The following is a 17,048-nucleotide window of genomic DNA, read 5'->3' as shown; positions in this document are numbered from 1 at the left end:
CATCTATTACTTGCATAAACTACGGTATTCTAGCATGTTCATCAAATTTCCAATATCCCTAACCTAGGTTTCAAATCCATACTCTACAAATTTCATTGTATAAGGCACTTTGGGCCTGAGCCCATCACTCGTTTGAGTCCGGGTACAAATTGTACACTTACATATATAGTTCCCTTTTCTAACTAGATAACGTGGTCCATCAACATTTCAAGCAAACGTCTTGTATAAATGTTTATATATATGGCCTAATACTTTTTGTTTGAAAGTTTTAAGTGTGAAAATGACTTATACATTAGAAAATTTTAGGATCTCTATTTTTTCACCTCCTCGAAACAAAAATTCTTCACTTAACGTGATTCTTTTTAAGAAAAAAATATTATGGACATTTTAAGGGCCATTCATACTTTTCACCCATCAGGAAAAAATAATAATAACAATCTTTGAGACTTCTTTGCACGCATTAATTTAATGTTTGTTATGTCAAAAGTGCAACATCCTTCTAACTTAGGTAGTGTTTGGATAGGGGCTGCGTTTTGGTATCTCCGTTTTCAACTTTTATTTTTATTTTTATTGAGATGCACTCCATTTGTAAGTATTTTTTACTGTTCACACACTGTTTATGTGCTATTCATGTATTGTTCACTCACTGTTCATGAGACCCACTACCACTTTATTCAGAAAAAAATAAAATAAAAATGGGTCATACGGTATTATTTACACATTTAAAAATTATTTTTTACAATGTTTTTAGTTTTCAACTGTATCCAAATAGACCCTTAGTCTAGAACAATTATTGTACAATTATCAAATTATCATATTTGAAAATGTGTTAAATGATTACAACTTGTAGGAATAAAAATAGTTTCTATATATATAATAATAGGTGAAGCTGAGAGAAACTCAAATTAGAATTATAATTTTGTGTCATTTGTCTCTACCACCTATCTTCAATTATTCCTCAATCTGCGAGCTATGTGGGGGCTGCATAATAATATTAATCTAGTTGTCATTAATTAACTCAAAAATTTCATATGGATTTACCTTGACAGATTCCGTAATTTTTAGTTTATAGACTCTCTCTCTTCTTTCTTGGCTCTTCTCCTTCTTAATTGCACGACTCTTCCTTTCTCCAATTCTTCATGTCCCGGTTCAGTTGCCTCTATCCCTAAAAAATCAAAGAGCCACAACTTTTAAATGAAGGAAAGAGATCTTTGTCCTTAGAACAAGACCCACACCCCCATTGGAGCCGTTCTCTTCCCCGGCAACAGTATTAACCCAGACCCAGAGCGACGAATCCGTCCAAAAAGGTTGCTCTTTCTCTAACTCTTCGACTGTATCCATTTTAGTACGAAGAAATAGAGTATTATGGTTTCTTAAACCTTCAATGCATCAGACATTTGTGAATCGTTTTAACTTTATTTAGTTTTATTGATCCGTTAATGTTGATAATTGCTTTAGTTTGAGTGTTGTTGGTTTTGAAATTCAATTTGGATTACAAGAGTCTATTAATTTGTTTCCACCTAATTATTTCTTTATGTAATTTCTTAGCCCACCAAGGAGCTTAAATATAATTGCAATCTCATGATTTTTTTTTTTCTAAAGGTGGTACAATGAAGATTGAGGAAGCAGAGAGCACATTCTCCTAAGGAAATGTAAGTAAATTCTTTTTCCTTTCTTTTAGTGAAATTTTTGTTTTTGAATAATTTTAATATTATTTTTTCTTTAATAAATGTTGCATGTTTGTTTTCTGTTTGATAACAAGATAGCACACCTTTTTTTTAATCTTTTTTGGCTTGAGAACACGTTAGTATCTTTATTTGATATCTGATTGCGTGGCCTTTTTTTTCTCCATTCTTTGAGGTTTGCATCTGAAATGGTTTCTAGGTTTGTGAGGGTTCGTGAAATTGAAGGGTTTTTATTTTATTTTTTCCCACAACAAAAGATATATAGTGGTACTTCATGTTGGTGCTTTTGCTCCTAAGATTGGCCTTATGATATAATCAAAAGGCACTCTTTAGGAAGTTTGCTCTTCTCCTCTGAGAAAATGGTCCTATTATATTCCTTTCATACTTGGAATGTTTGCTGTGTTACCAATATGTTAATGTTGCTGTTAAGAAGTTGGCACAATTTGCAATTCATTTGAGTTAAACTTCTCCTAAAGGAAAGTAAGTTTTGTTGTCTCCAAGTTTCCAATTGCAAGTCATACCAAAGTCCTTTTTTTTTCTTTTTAAGGTTTTGTTTGCAAATGGGAATTGGGGGTTTCTTTTGGTGTTGGGATAATTTTAGAATTTAGAGATTTTAAAGATTGGTTCATTTAGGAAATTTAAGGGTCTTCCTTTTTTTTGCTTTCTTCATTCAAGATAATTTTCACACTTTAGGTCCATCACAGAGAGCTTTGACTGTCTTAATTAAATTCAAGACTATATTAAGCTTCGCTTTTTCAAAAATATTTATAGATATCAATTGGAGTTGGGTGGAGAAGACAATCCCATGGCGGAGGGTTCTTAGAAGCAAAAAAGACGATCCCTAGAGAGTCCTCAAATTCTACAGTGGTAATACTTTGTATACTTCCATAATCATTATTTTTGCTTGTCTCTCATTTGTCTCTTTATTTGTGTGTAATTTTCTTTGTTTTGTTGTTGTGTTTTTTTTTTTTCCTCTTGATGTAAAATTTAAAGGTACTTAGTAATGAAGGCAAGTGTAAATGTGAAAGAATTGGAAGCATTGAAATAAATGACAAAGTAAATAATGTCTACCAGCATAATTTTGATCAACGTCCCTAACAGGTTTGCCTTTTCTAGTTTTTCTATAGAAAATACTGGTTCTGCCTTTTATTTTGTTTTCAGAAGTACAACTTATCAGCATAATAGGCACTATAAAATATTGTACTTGCACTTTTACTATTTTTGTAGTGTTTTTGAAGTAAAATCGTCGTCCTAATTTGATAGGCCAAGAATGTATTGACTCCTTGTGATGAATTAATTGATTAATTAGCCAAGTTTATTAATTAATCAAATTAACATACAATATACGTGGCAGCACAAACAAATCACCAACTAATTAAAATGCAGTGGAAAATGAAGTTGACAAGATAATTTGTTTTCGAATGTGGAAAACCTTCAAGGCAAAACCCCCACCGGGTGATTTTAAGGTCACCACTCCCAAGAATTCACTATTATCACAACAAGCAGTTATAAGTAAAAGAATCTCAGTACCTTATACCAACCTATTGTTGAACCTTTATTCTAATACCCAATTGGACTTGTTCTGTCGTGACAATCTCTCCTTTTAATGCACAGCTCTCAATATGTGACTAACCAATAGATGCGCGGATCTCAGTACGCGACTTAATCACCAACTTGAGAAGGATGTTGGCTGCAAAGTTTTTCAGTTCATCACACAATGAAAATCACAAAGTTGCTTGGTCACAAAACCCTATGGTGTACAAACATAGCAGCTTCTTCAAGATGAACTAGAGTAAACTAGGTTTCCGGTCACAATTTGCATGAACAACTCTTTGCTAAACACTCTTGCAATTGTGCTCTTTGTGACGGCCCTTAAAATAATCTTTATATATGTTTAGGGTTGTGAAAAAAGAAGACCTAAACACATACTCACAGATTGGAATGAAATCAGAACTGAAAATTTGATTTTTATAATTCTTTATAGATATCCTATCTATCAGGCAGCTGTCAAGATTCGAGCTTAGACAACTTCTTAAATCTCGATAGATACTAGCTGTCGAGCTAGCTATCGAGATCTAAAATCCTGCACTTCACCACTTGATTCTTGGACAAACTTGCATGGCTTTAACCCTTGAACTTGAAACCTTATTTCTTGAAACATTAAACACATCCTAGATCTACACAATTATAAGTAAAGTGCGTTTTGTCAAAGGATTAGCCAATACATGATGACATATGTTCCTAACATGAATCACATATGTAAGTGCACAATTGCACCTGGACCCAAAGACAATCACGGGCTCAGGCCCAATGAGCCTTAAACAATAAAATTTGTAGAGTGTGGGCTTGAAACCTAGGTTAGAAGTACTGGGAGCTTGATAACAGGCTTTTATAATGACAAATGGATCTCCTCGGACTCGAGCCGAGGACTACTTCTTTATTATTTCTCTTTCTTCCTTCAAGATTACAATTTCTTAATTTCTTTCTTAGTTTTTTGATCCCCCTTTTCTTTGGCCTTTACCCCCCTTTTATACTTCCTTCCCTGATACTTTTTGAACAGTGACTAGAAGTTTCCACCTCACTGTTCAGTGGTCACTTCCCCATTAATGCGGCCAGGGAGGTAGGTGCAGAGTCTTTAATGCGGAGGTGGCAGCCTTTGCTCTAGATATTTTCCTTAACACTAGGGTATCGAGAAGGTTCAGGGTTTCCCCTTTTAACCATTAGTCTTTCTAGAGTTGAGCTTTGACCTTCATAATGAAACTTTGAATTCTCTAGGGCTTGTCCGAGGAGAAGCTTGTCCTCGGCTGTAACCTTGGATCCTCGGCGTATTGGCCAATTCATAGAGTTCAATTCTGAAGCCAGTCGGCCCTTCATGCTACAGTCCAAAGGCCCATATGCCCATTTGGGTCCTTTTACTCCCCACAATAGCCCCTCAAAACTCTATTTTTCATCATCCGAGGAGAAAAATAGGGTTTTGATCCGACGAGAACGAACTCTGCATACTTTGTGAATGATTGCACGTGTGGAAACCGTTTCGCGTTCTAGAAGACGCCACTTGGCGGTTTTATTTTCAAAAATGCGCGCATTTATTACTATAAGTTACACCTTGTCCCCCACGTTCAACGGTGAGATGGGCATCCAACGGTCCTCGTTATTTCACGAAAATTTGGGCGGGACAAATATAATTTCGAGGCCGCTTCCCACACGTGATGACGCTTCAGGAACCTGCGCCTTCATTTAATTCATCAGGGACTAATCCCATCAAAACATCAGCAATCACCTTTTGTCTGCACAAATCCGTGGAAACTCGCACAACTTCAAGTCTGTAAGTTCCTATTCCTTTTTTTTTTCTTGACCCTTTCTCCTCGGACCCTGTCCTCGGCTCTCCTTATAATCATTCCCCCTTTTAGAATTTAGCCTTTCGTTCATATTTGATGGGAAAGTTCAAGTGTCTAGTTGATACCACCACTGGAATGGAAGGCTTCAGAGCCAAATATCACATTCCCGGCGATGTAGGTTTAAAATATTGCCCGGCGAAAGCCGTGGCCGGTTCTAGGAAGGCCGGAGAGGTTATCATCCCAATGGTAGCCTTTGTAGAAGGTGGGATGACCCTCCCAATGAAGCCTGTAACCAGGGAGTACCTCCGCAACCACCGGTTGTGTCCCGATCAGTGTGCCCCAAACATTTTTAGAGTTTTGGGTAGCGTCGACGCTCTGAACGAGCAATTGGGTCTGAACCTCACCTGGCCTGATGTCGGCTTTATGTACGAATGCCACAAACTCACTGGAGTCGGTTATTACATCAAATCCCGCTCCAGCGTAGTTAGGTTGATCTCATGTTTGCCCAAGTCCAACAAAGGCATGAAGGATGACTACCTCGTCGTCTCTGGCAATTGGCACGACGGCCCCCACTGCCCAGTTGAGTGGGGAGTTCCAGGTGCGACGCCTTAGGATTTAACTTCCCATCCCATAACTCCCTAAATCATCTAGGAATGTGCATTTGCATTTATTCGGACGTCAATCTTTATTTTATCTATATGTTCTGCGAATCTAACCATGTTTGTTTATTTGGATGTTTTTCTTTGCAGATAAGCAAAACGTACGCCCGCGCCTAAGCCACTGCAACGTTGCAGACTTGAATAGGATGCTGCGCTCCGAGGTGTTTGTTAGCAGAGACCTACAACTTAGAGCGGCCCACTTGATTTTGGGATACGATCCCGTCTCCTCGGACTTCCAGGAGATCGAGAACGCCATAATCGCGGGTGACCGAAGGCGTAGGAAAATCAACGTAGCCAGACGTCACTTCTTGGACGATCACGACATCCCTGACGCCCCTCACACCGTCTTGTACACACAGCCCATAGCGGCAGTTCCCCTCACTGTGCACTCTCAGGCTATTGACGTCCCAGAGGAGCGAGTGTCTTCCTCGAACACATTGGACGAGGAGATGGACCAGTTTCAGCTTGAGGACTCCATACGACCTTGCGGAAACCCGTTTGTTATCCTTTCCGACGAGGAAGAAGAAGAAGCCGAGGCCTCTGGGATCGCGGGTCTAGTGATAGCGCGTCCAGACGACAGTTCCATTGAAGAAGATATGGACAAGCTAAAGGATCTTATGACCGATAGAGGCGCCCGAGTGGCAAAGAAAGGGACACGGGGGTCCCAGGTTCCCCCGGCTTTACCACTACCTCCTCCTCCTCCAGCTGACCCTAAACCTCCAGCCAAAGATCCCAAGAAGAAAAGGAAAGCGGAGGTTGAGGGGGCTGGAGGTGAAAAGCAAAAGAAGATGAAACAGCCCGTGCCGGCCTAGCAGCAGAAGTTGGACAAGGGCAAAGGGCGCGCCCGCTCAGTTGAAAGCGGGGAGATCAGAGAAGTGGCCGAGGTGCGCCGAGCACCAGCTACCTGGTCTCCTGACTTGAGACTAGACGGCGCTCTCGTTCCCTGCCATTCCAGCATCAGGGCGGTCCAGCAAGGCCACGCTTACCACCTAGCCGAGGTGCTGGAGCGCCCTCTTCTGCTTCCCAAGGACATGGAAACCTTGGAGAAGATGGGCCAGCCGCAGCTGTTCCTCTCGTTGCAAAGAGGTTTAGCTCTGGTAAGTTCCATCTTACACTAACAGTCTATACTGGTTTGTAAACACTTCACTGCATTTAACCTCCTATCCTTTTTGCAGTCCATCCAAGAGGTTTTTGCTGCCGAGAAGTTCATGGACGACTCTCAGAAGTGCGCTGGGATGGAGCAGGAGCTAAGGCAAGAGGCAGAAAGATCTCTAAGCCAGGCCCTAGCAGAGAATGGGAAAATCATGTCCCAGCTGGCCGACTTGAAAAGAGAAAGAGATGGTGACAAGGCCAGCTTGAAGACGATGACAACCCAAGTGGAGGGGCAGCGTAAGCTCCTTCGTCAAAAGGATGACGAGCTCGCCCAAGTCCAACAGGCACGCTCTGACTTGGAAAAGGAGCTTACGCGGGCTAAGGAGGAGGCTCGCGCCCATCAGCACGCAGTGGAGGCTGCGAAGAAGGCCAGTTATCAGGAGGGGGTGACCAGAACACAAGAAGAGCTGATAGAGGCTTTCGCGGCCTTGTGCCGAGAGTACTGTCAGCAGGTCTGGGGAGAGGCCATGAATGCGGTAGGGGTTCCTCAAGCTTCCGAGCTGAGGAAGCCCGAGAACATCTGGCTTCCCCTAGACATACAGGAAATTGAAGACCCTCCTCCTGTTGCTACCTCTCCTGCCCTTCCTCCTGTAGTGGAAGAGCTCGTTCCTGCTCCTACAGAACCTGAAGGTTCCCACAAAGAGAAGGACGAGTGTGGTGGTGCCGAGAAGGAGCAGATCCAAAGTGTGGAGCCCCCCATGCCTTCAACAGACAAAGGGAAACAAGTCTTGTCCACCTTTGAGCTGGAATTGAAGAGTACTGAGGCTGGCAGCAGCTCCCTTCAAGACCCCCCTTCCCTAGTTTAGGGCCTAGTATAGGAATTTTCTGTACTCCCCTTCTTTGTATATAATTAATGAAGAAGATTTTTATTCAATTTTTGTTCACATTGTCTTGGTTTTACTTTATTCTTTTTGTGCTTGCCATGAGAGCTTTTAATAACAAACAGTTAAAGGGGAAGCAGAATAAATAAGTACAACTCCACCATGCAATTAACTATGACTTCAAAACTGTCGCATAACTTAATTTAGACATCAAATAATACCAAAGTTAGACAACTCATATGACAGTTAAACCCTTGTAATCTGATATATTGCTTTCAGCAGGATGTAAGGTCCGAAGACCATTCCTTGCAAAAATTTTGCTTAACACTTAAGAATGAAGAACTTGAGATCCAAATTAATAAATGATGAGATAATGATTTCCATAAAAAGGGTGATAAGAATAAGAACAGTGACAAAATATTAAGAATAGTGACAAGGTTTGATCCGAGGACTATACTTAACCAAGTTTCTATTTGATTTTTAAGAATAGTAACTTCAAGTGTTAATTTCCCCAAAGTGAGAGGTCCGAGGACCCGTCATAACTAAGGTTCTGTTTAACAAATGACAAGACATCAATTTCCACAAGGTTTGTGGTCCGAGGACTGCACTTAACCAAGTTTCTGTTTGATTCTTAAGAACAGTAGCTTCAAATGTTAATTTCCCCAAAGTAGGAGGTCCGAGGACCCGGCATAACTAAGGTTCTGTTTAACAAATGACAAGACATCAATTTCCACAAGGTTTATGGTCTGAGGACTGCACTTAACCAAGTTTCTGTTTGATTCTTAAGAACAGTAGCTTCAAATGTTAATTTCCCCAAAGTAGGAGGTCCGAGGACCCGGCATAACTAAGGTTCTGTTTAACAAATGACAAGACATCAATTTCCACAAGGTTTGTGGTTCGAGGACTGCACTTAACCAAGTTTCTGTTTGATTCTTAAGAACGGTAACTTCAAATGTTAATTTCCCCAAAGTAGGAGGTCCGAGGACCCGGCATAACTAAGGTTCTGTTTAACAAATGACAAGACATCAATTTCCACAAGGTTTGTGGTCCGAGGACTGCACTTAACCAAGTTTCTGTTTGATTCTTAAGAACAGTAACTTCAAATGTTAATTTCCCCAAAGTAGGAGGTCCGAGGACCCGGCATAACTAAGGTTCTGTTTAACAAATGACAAGACATCAATTTTCACAAGGTTTGTAGTCTGAAGACTGCACTTAACCAATTTTCTGTTTGATTCTTAAGAACAGTAGCTTCGACTGTTAATTGTACTTATAACTTTGAAATGTTAACCAACAAAAGCACGTTTTATTAATAATAATACCTTCTAAGGTTATTTACATTCCACGGACGTGGTATAATTCTTTCATCTAGGTCAGCTAGCCGATATGACCCTATGCCTGCTACTGAAACAATACGATAGGGGCCTTCCCAGTTGGGTCCTAGCTTACCCCAAGCTGGGTTCTTAAAAGTCCCTACAACCTTTCTTAGTACAAGATCACCAGGTGCAAGTGGCCTTAGCTTCACATGGGCATCATATCCCCGTTTTAGCTTCTGTTGATAATAAGCCATTTGGACCATGGCTGCCTCGCGTTGTTCCTCGAGTAAATCAAGACCTTTCTCCAGGAGTCCATTGTTATTCTCCGGGCTAAAAGAACTTGTCTTTATGGTGGGAAAACCAGATTCCAGAGGTATCACCGCCTCGGCTCCATAAGTCATAGAGAATGACGTTTCTCCCGTGGACCTGCGCGGTGTGGTCCGATACGTCCATAGAACATGAGGGAGCTCTTCTACCTATCTGCCTTTCGCATCGTCCAACCTTTTCTTAAGCCCACTAACTATGACCTTGTTAACGGCCTCGGCTTGCCCATTTCCCTGAGGATAAGCTGGGGTGGAGTACCTGTTTATGATACCCATGTCACCACAATATTGCCTAAAGGCCTTGCTGTCAAATTGAACGCCATTGTCGGAGATAAGTGTGTGTGGTATACCGAATCTAGTGACAATATTTTTCCAGACAAACTTCTTGGAATCAATATCTCTGATATTTGCTAAGGGCTCGGCCTCAACCCATTTGGTGAAATAGTCTGTTCCCACAAGAAGCCATCTTTTATTTCCTGCTGCTCTCGAAAATGGCCCCACTATGTCCAATCCCCACTGCGCAAAAGGCCAAGAACTGGAGAAAGGGTTGAGAACCCCTCCAGGCTGATGAATATTAGGGGCGAACCTCTGGCATTGATCACATTTTCTGGCATAGTCCTGAGCCTCCCTCTGCATGTTGGGCCACCAATAACCCTGAGTCAGGGCCCTATGGGCTAAGGACCTTCCCCCAGTGTGGCTTCCACAAATCCCTTCATGCAGTTCTTCGAGAAGTGCTTCCGTTGATTCATGGTGCACACACAATAAGTACGGTCCTGAGAAGGATCGTTTGTACAGTTTCTGATCCTCGGATAGCCAAAAACGTGGCGCCTTCCGACGCACCTTCTCTGCTTCAGACTTGTCCTCAGGAAGGATGTCGTTCTTAAGAAAAGATATGACTGGGTCCATCCAACTAGGTCCAAGCCTTATTAGATGGACGCGAGCCGCCTTGGCGGGGATAAGAGTTGGCTCCAGCAAATCCTCCACAAGGATAATCCTGGGCAAATTCTGAGCCGAGGACGTTGCTAGCGTAGCCAAGGAATCGGCATGAGTGTTCCCACTCCTAGAGATGTGAGCTAAGACAAAGGAATCAAATTCTGCTTGCTGACGCTTGACCTGGGCCAAATATTCTTGCATTCTTGGGTCCCTGGCCTCTATGGTCCCCATGACCTGGCCGACCACTAACTGAGAGTCCGAGAACGCATGGACTTCCTTTCCACCCATCTTATGTAACATGTTCATGCCTACCAAAACTGCTTCGTATTCGGCTTCATTATTAGTAGCCGAGAATGATAGCCTTAGAGATTTTTCAAAGATAATTCCCTCTGGGGATATCAGAACAAGGCCCACACCAGACCCTCTCTGATTAGCTGCCCCATCCACATACATTTTCCAAGTCGAAGGCCCTGCGGCCGTGATCACACCAACTGATTTTCCATCCATGCGTGCTTCTTTTAGAGTCTCTTCTGGCAATGGTTCAGTAAACTCTGCCACCAAGTCAGCGAGGACCTGGCCCTTCACCGAGGTGCGAGGTTTGTATTTAACGTCAAAAGCTCCTAATATGGTTCCCCACTTTGCCACCCTACCAGTGTAGTCGGCGCTGCGTAACACTTCCTTGAGAGGCAATTGGGTCAGAACCACCACAGTATGAGACTGAAAATAATGAGGGAGCTTCCGCGTGGCATGAACTATGGCCAGAAGCGCTTTCTCCAAGAGCAAGTAGCGCACCTCGGCCTCATTCAAAGACTTACTAACATAGTAGACCGGTCTTTGCACCCCACTTTCATTCCTGATAAGGACCAGGCTGACCGCGTGTACGGCCACCGCCAGATAAGCAAACAAGACCTCGTCCGCCTCGGGGCGAGACTAAATGGGTGGCCGAGAAAGATATTGTTTAAGCTGCTGGAAAGCTAACACGCAGTCCTCGGTCCATTGAAACCCTTTCAACTTATTCAACAATTGGAAGAAGGGACGGCCTCGGTCAGCTGACCGAGAGATAAACCTATTCAATGCGGCAATCATCCCGGTCAATTTCTAGATTTCTTTTGGGTTGCGAAGAGGCTGCAAGTCCTGAATAGCCTTTACCTGTGCTGGGTTTACCTCTATGCCTCTATGAGTGATCATGTACCCCAAAAACTTTCCAGACCCAACGCCGAAAGAGCATTTTGAGGCATTAAGGCGCAGCTTGTACTTTCTTAACACCTGAAAGGTGTCAGCCAGGTCTCTCACGTGTGAAGGTATCGTTTTGCTCTTTACCACCATATCGTCTACATACACCTCAATAGTCTTCCCCAATTGCTGTTCGAACATCCTGGTCATCATTCTTTGGTAAGTAGCCCCAGCATTTTTCAAACCAAATGGCATGACCTTATAATGATAATTCCCCGTCGAAGTAATGAAGGCAGTCTTCTCTTGATCCTCCAATGCCAAGGGAACCTGGTGGTAACCCTGGAAGGCGTCCAAAAAACTCATCCGAGGATGTCCGACAGTGGCATCCACCAGTTGATCAATACGCGGCATTGGGAACGAATCTTTGGGACAGGCCTTGTTCAGATCAGTAAAGTTCACACATACCCTCCACGTTCCATTCTTCTTTTTAACAACAACTGTATGGGTCAACCACTCGGGGTAGAAAACTTCTTTGATAGCCCCAGCCCTCTTGAGTTTAAGCACCTTTTCCTTCACAGCCTCGGAATGTTCTCTAGAAGAGCGCCGATGTGGCTGCCTTCTCGGAACAATAGCTGGGTTGACATTTAAATGATGACAAATGAAGCTCGGATCGACGCCTGGAGCTTCGTAAGGATCCCACGTAAAAACATCAATATTGTCCTTCAGAAATTCTAACAATTCGATCTTCTCTTGGTGTGGCAAAAGTATGCCGACTTGGAAGAACCTCTCTGGGTTACCGGCTACTGGAAACTTCTCTAACTCCTCACAATGTGTCTCTTCTCCTGTCACCATCCCAGATGAACCAGGAGCTGTTAACTGCTATAAGTCTTTGGTGATTAAAGCCGAAGACTCGGCTTCTGTCTGATGCAGTACTGCAGCCGATATGCATTGCCTGGCCACCGATTGGCTGCCGAGAACTTCCTCAACATATTCCCCCGAGGGGAATTTAACTTTAACATGCAAATTAGAGGAGACAGCTTCCAAAGCGTGCAACCAAGGCCTGGCGAGGATGGCCGTGTATGGAGAGTACGCATCAACCACGATGAAGTCCACTTCAACCATTTCTGAGCCGGATTGAACGGGCAAACGAATCTGTCCCTTCGGCACAACGGACCTCCCTTCGAAGCTTATAAGTGGTGAGTCGTAAGGAGTAAGATCTTCCAGCTTCAATCTTAACCCCTTAAATAGATCAGGGTACATGATATCTGCACCGCTGCCCTGATCTATCATCACCCTCCTCACATCATAGTTCCCTATCCTAAGCGTAATTACAAGAGCATCGTCATGGGGTTGGATAGTCCCTACTTTATCCTCCTCAGAAAATCTCAAGACGGGCAAATTGAGCTTCAACCTCTTCGGCCTGCAGCCTGCCTCCTCGACCTGAGAATGGGAAACTGCCATCACCCTAGTGGGAGCCGAACCGGTCCTGCCAGGTGCAGCAAAAATAATATTAATTGTTCCTAAAGCCGGCCGAGATGAATTATTCCTCTGATTGTTTGAACCGGATTATTGACCGCCCGCCCGCTAGGTTGGCACAGGTGCTGCTTCAGTTTTCCTTCACTGACAAGCTGCTCCAAGTGGTTCCAAAGGGTCCGACAGTTCTCAGTAGTGTGGCCCACATCCTGGTGGTACTGGTAAAAGAGGTTCTGATTCCTCTTCGCAAGATCTCCTGCCATCTTATCAAGCCATTTGAAGAAGGGTTCCTTACAAACTTTCTCCAGCAGCTGATGTACTGGTTCTCGGAACACAGTGTTCACGGCCTGAGGTGCTGCCGAGGCAGACTGCCCAACGTAATCTCTCCTCGGTCTATTATTGTGGTACCTGTCCGACCTGAAATCCCTTCTCTCCTGCGGGATAACCTTCTCCTTACCCTTTCCTTGCTGTTGGTCTTCCTCCACTCTCTTATACTCGTCAATACGGTCCATGAGGCGACGTACACTGCGGATGGGCTTTTTAGTCAAAGACTTTCTCAGGTCGTGATCAGTAGGAAGGCCTACCTTAAAGGTATTAAGCGCCACCTCATCAAAGTCGCCATCTATTTCATTAAACATCTCCTAATAACGGTCGGAGTATGCTTTCAACGTCTCCCCCTCCCTCATGGTCATGGATAACAGCGAGTCCAATGGCCGAGGGACTCTGCTACACGTAATGAACCGCGAAGCGAATGCTCTAGTAAGCTCCCCAAACGAACCTATAGACCCCGATTTAAGGCCGTTGAACCACCTCATAGCAACAGGTCCCAGGCTAGAGGGGAAAACTTTACACATCAGGGTCTCGTTGTGAGAGTGCACCGCCATCCTCTGGTTAAAGTGACTCACGTGCTCCACCGGATCAGTCTGGCCATTGTAGATGGTAAAAGTGGGCTGGGTAAACCTCCTGGGAAGCCTTCCTTTCTCAATCCTCCGTGTAAATGGAGATTTGGAGAGTTGGTGCAGCGCCCTACTCATAGCATCGTTGCCTAAGCCCCTAGAATGAAGCTTCTTACGTCTGCGAGTTGGCTGGTCGCCCTCCTTACCAGAGGACGTTGCACTGGTGGGGGAGCGCGACCTCGAGCTGTAGCCACCTCCCCTATCCTCCTCTGAGGAAGGATTAGATGAGGACGGTGAAAACCTACGTTTAGCACGACGTAACTTTCTCTTCAAACGATTGATTTCCTTCTGCATAGATTTAGAACCCTCCTCGTGGGTGGTGCTACCCCTACCATGAGTATGGCTAGCGCCGGGGTATTCTGTATGGACACTTCCCTCACGATTCCTCTGACGCTCAAGGCGCTCGAAACGATCCTCCGGTTGTGATCCCTGTGACTCTGCATGGTGAGCACCTAGGCCTGCCATGGTATCCCAACCTTTTCTAGACCAGGTTTCCCACAGACGGCGCCAATTGTAAGTGCACAATTGCACCTGGACCCAAAGACAATCACGGGCTCAGGCCCAATGAGCCTTAAACAATAAAATTTGTAGAGTGTGGGCTTGAAACCTAGGTTAGAAGTACTGGGAGCTTGATAACAGGCTTTTATAAACAAACACAAGTAAATAACGAACGATAATAACAAATGGATCTTCTCGGACTCGAGCCGATGACTACTTCTTTATTATTTCTCTTTCTTCCTTCAAGATTACAATTTCTTAATTTCTTTCTTAGTTTTTCGATCCCCCTTTTCTTTGGCCTTTACCCCCCTTTTATACTTCCTTCCCTGATACTTTTTGAACAGTGACTAGAAGTTTTCACCTCACTGTTCAGGCGTCACTTCCCCATTAATGCGGCCAGGGAGGTAGGTGCAGAGTCTTTAATGCGGATGTGGCAGCCTTTGCTCTAGATATTTTCCTTAACACTAGGGTATCGAGAAGGTTCAGGGTTTCCCCTTTTAACCATTAGTCTTTCTAGAGTTGAGCTTTGACCTTCATAATGAAACTTTGAATTCTCTAGGGCTTGTCCGAGGAGAAGCTTGTCCTCGGCTGTAATCTTGGACCCTCGGCGTATTGGCCAATTCGTAGAGTTCAATTCTGAAGCAGGTCGGCCCTTCATGCTACAGTCCAAAGGCCCATATGCCCATTTGGGTCCTTTTACTCCCCACAACATATGTCCTAACACAATTGGATTTAGTTTTTTCTCTTTGAATTTTTTTGTTTTCTGGCTTCAATATTAATATGCATTTGGATTTGTGTATTATATTTGGCGAGGTAAGAAAATTTATGTTTTTGGTGATGAAAAAGTAGTGGTGTTGGTTTTTGCAGATACAAGAACCAATTCAAGTTGCCAAAAATTATGTCATTGGTATAAGAACATAAATGAAGAAAAAAAAAAAACATGATTAAGAACATAACAGTAACTTTTGAGATAGCTTTATTTTGGTGTTGTACTAGAATGCCTTTTCCAGTTTTAAATTTGTTCGATAATGTCTTACATTATCTCAGTTTGTTATATAAACATATTAAGAAGTAAAAAAACCAACTAATTCAATTCCAATTAGACATCTAGATATGACTACAAAATCTTTCTGGACTCTATATTCCATGTCAACTCTATTTTAGTAAGAATGATTAGTAGCAATCTAAGGTGGCTCTGCTCATATTTTTCTCTTCAGATACAAAGAAGCGTGGAATATCAATTGGTTTTGGTTGCAAACTATGCAGGTGAGCACAATTTATGTAGTAGTAATCTAAGGGGCCTATTTCATTAAGGGTTTTTATTTCATTTGATAAATGGATTAAAAGTTATAGGTTTGCGGTTTTATTTAATTAATCACTAAAGCACCATTAGGCTAAGTTGAATGTCGTAGAAGATGTACTCCAAATCGATTAATTGAATCCCAACATCATGTGGGCTCCTTTTCTTAATTATTTATTGTCATAATGTTTTGTGTTACCACTTTTATTGTAATGTTTTGAGCTGTGGTAATGGACCTTATATATTTGACTTGGGTTTATGACTTTATGGTTTGAAGGAACAAATTGGATTTAAGAGAATTTGAGATTAAGTATAGATGTCCATAATTCATTCCTTTTGTGAAAATAAATTAATTTTTGTAAGCCCTATTACTTTTAATGTTGTCTACATTTCTTTTTCTTTTCTACTTTTACAACTCCAAGTTTTTAGGGAAAAAATGGGCAAATGCCCATTTCACGCAAAAAAAAAAAGGGCAAATGCCCATTTTCCTAAACTAATTAAGGAAATGCCCCTTTTTTGAAACTCAGTTTTCTCAAAATCGAGTTTCAAAAAAAAAAATTCTAGAGCCCTATAGCGACGTTTTAAGGAACCTATAACTCGACTTTTTTTTACATATAACTCGAGTTCATGGAGCTTGAGTTACAAAACGCTGCTATAGGTCCTTAAAAACGTCACTATAGACTCCTAAAAACGTCACTATAGGGCTTAACTCGATTTTGAGAAAATCGAGTTTTAAAAGAAAAACATTTCCCTAATTAGTTTGGGAAAGGGGGCATAATGCTTTTTTTTTTTTTTTTTTTTTTGCGCGAAAAAGGCATTTGCCCATTTTGGCCAAGTTTTTAGCCTGTAGTTATGGTTTATGATCGTTAAGTACTCCAAAGATTAATGCACTGAATTCTATGATAAGCAAATCATTCAGATATATTTTTTTAATCCCATGTGTTGATAAGATATTTTTAATGTATTGCTACAGACTCTTTTAAGCAATTTCTATACTTATTAAGAAGTTGTGATGTGGGAGATTTCAAGAAATGTGGTGAAGCATCTAACTCAATATATCTATGATCAACTACTCAACTAATCAAGACATTTTTATTGCTATTGGATGCCATTTGCATGATCACGTCTATGATTTTCATTGGGTGGTATTTCTCATCTATTTGATTCAAATAAATGTAACTTTAAAGTTTAGTTTTTGCTTTTGTTTGTACTTGGTTCTTTTTGTTTATAAATTTTGTATCACTTTATAAATTTTGTATCATCCCTTTTAGTGAAGTAGGGTTGTAGCGAAGTAGGCTATAAAGAAAAGATATTTGTGATCTATAGCTGATTCAAGGGTTCAACTCAATGCTATTTTGACTTATTGAGTGCCCTTGGCAATCGGGAGATGGTGCTTCACATCAGAGGCTAAGGTGCATACTGCA

At 42.2% G+C, this 17,048-nt stretch overlaps 1 long non-coding RNA gene across 1 annotated transcript; it reads left to right on the top strand.

Annotated features, from left to right (window-relative positions):
- The first annotated feature begins 1,138 nt into the window (after positions 1-1,138).
- Positions 1,139-15,570, top strand: LOC142610045 (uncharacterized). Its single transcript, XR_012839751.1, has 4 exons — positions 1,139-1,307; positions 1,603-1,652; positions 2,457-2,552; positions 15,542-15,570. It is a non-coding gene; the product is annotated as an uncharacterized LOC142610045 (long non-coding RNA).
- The last annotated feature ends 1,478 nt before the right edge of the window (positions 15,571-17,048 follow it).

This window comes from Castanea sativa, chromosome 9 (genome assembly GCF_040712315.1).
Source record: "Castanea sativa cultivar Marrone di Chiusa Pesio chromosome 9, ASM4071231v1".
Taxonomy (NCBI): Eukaryota; Viridiplantae; Streptophyta; class Magnoliopsida; order Fagales; family Fagaceae; genus Castanea; species Castanea sativa.
Note: the sequence above shows the minus strand (reverse complement) of the source record. Positions and strands in the feature narration are given on the sequence as shown.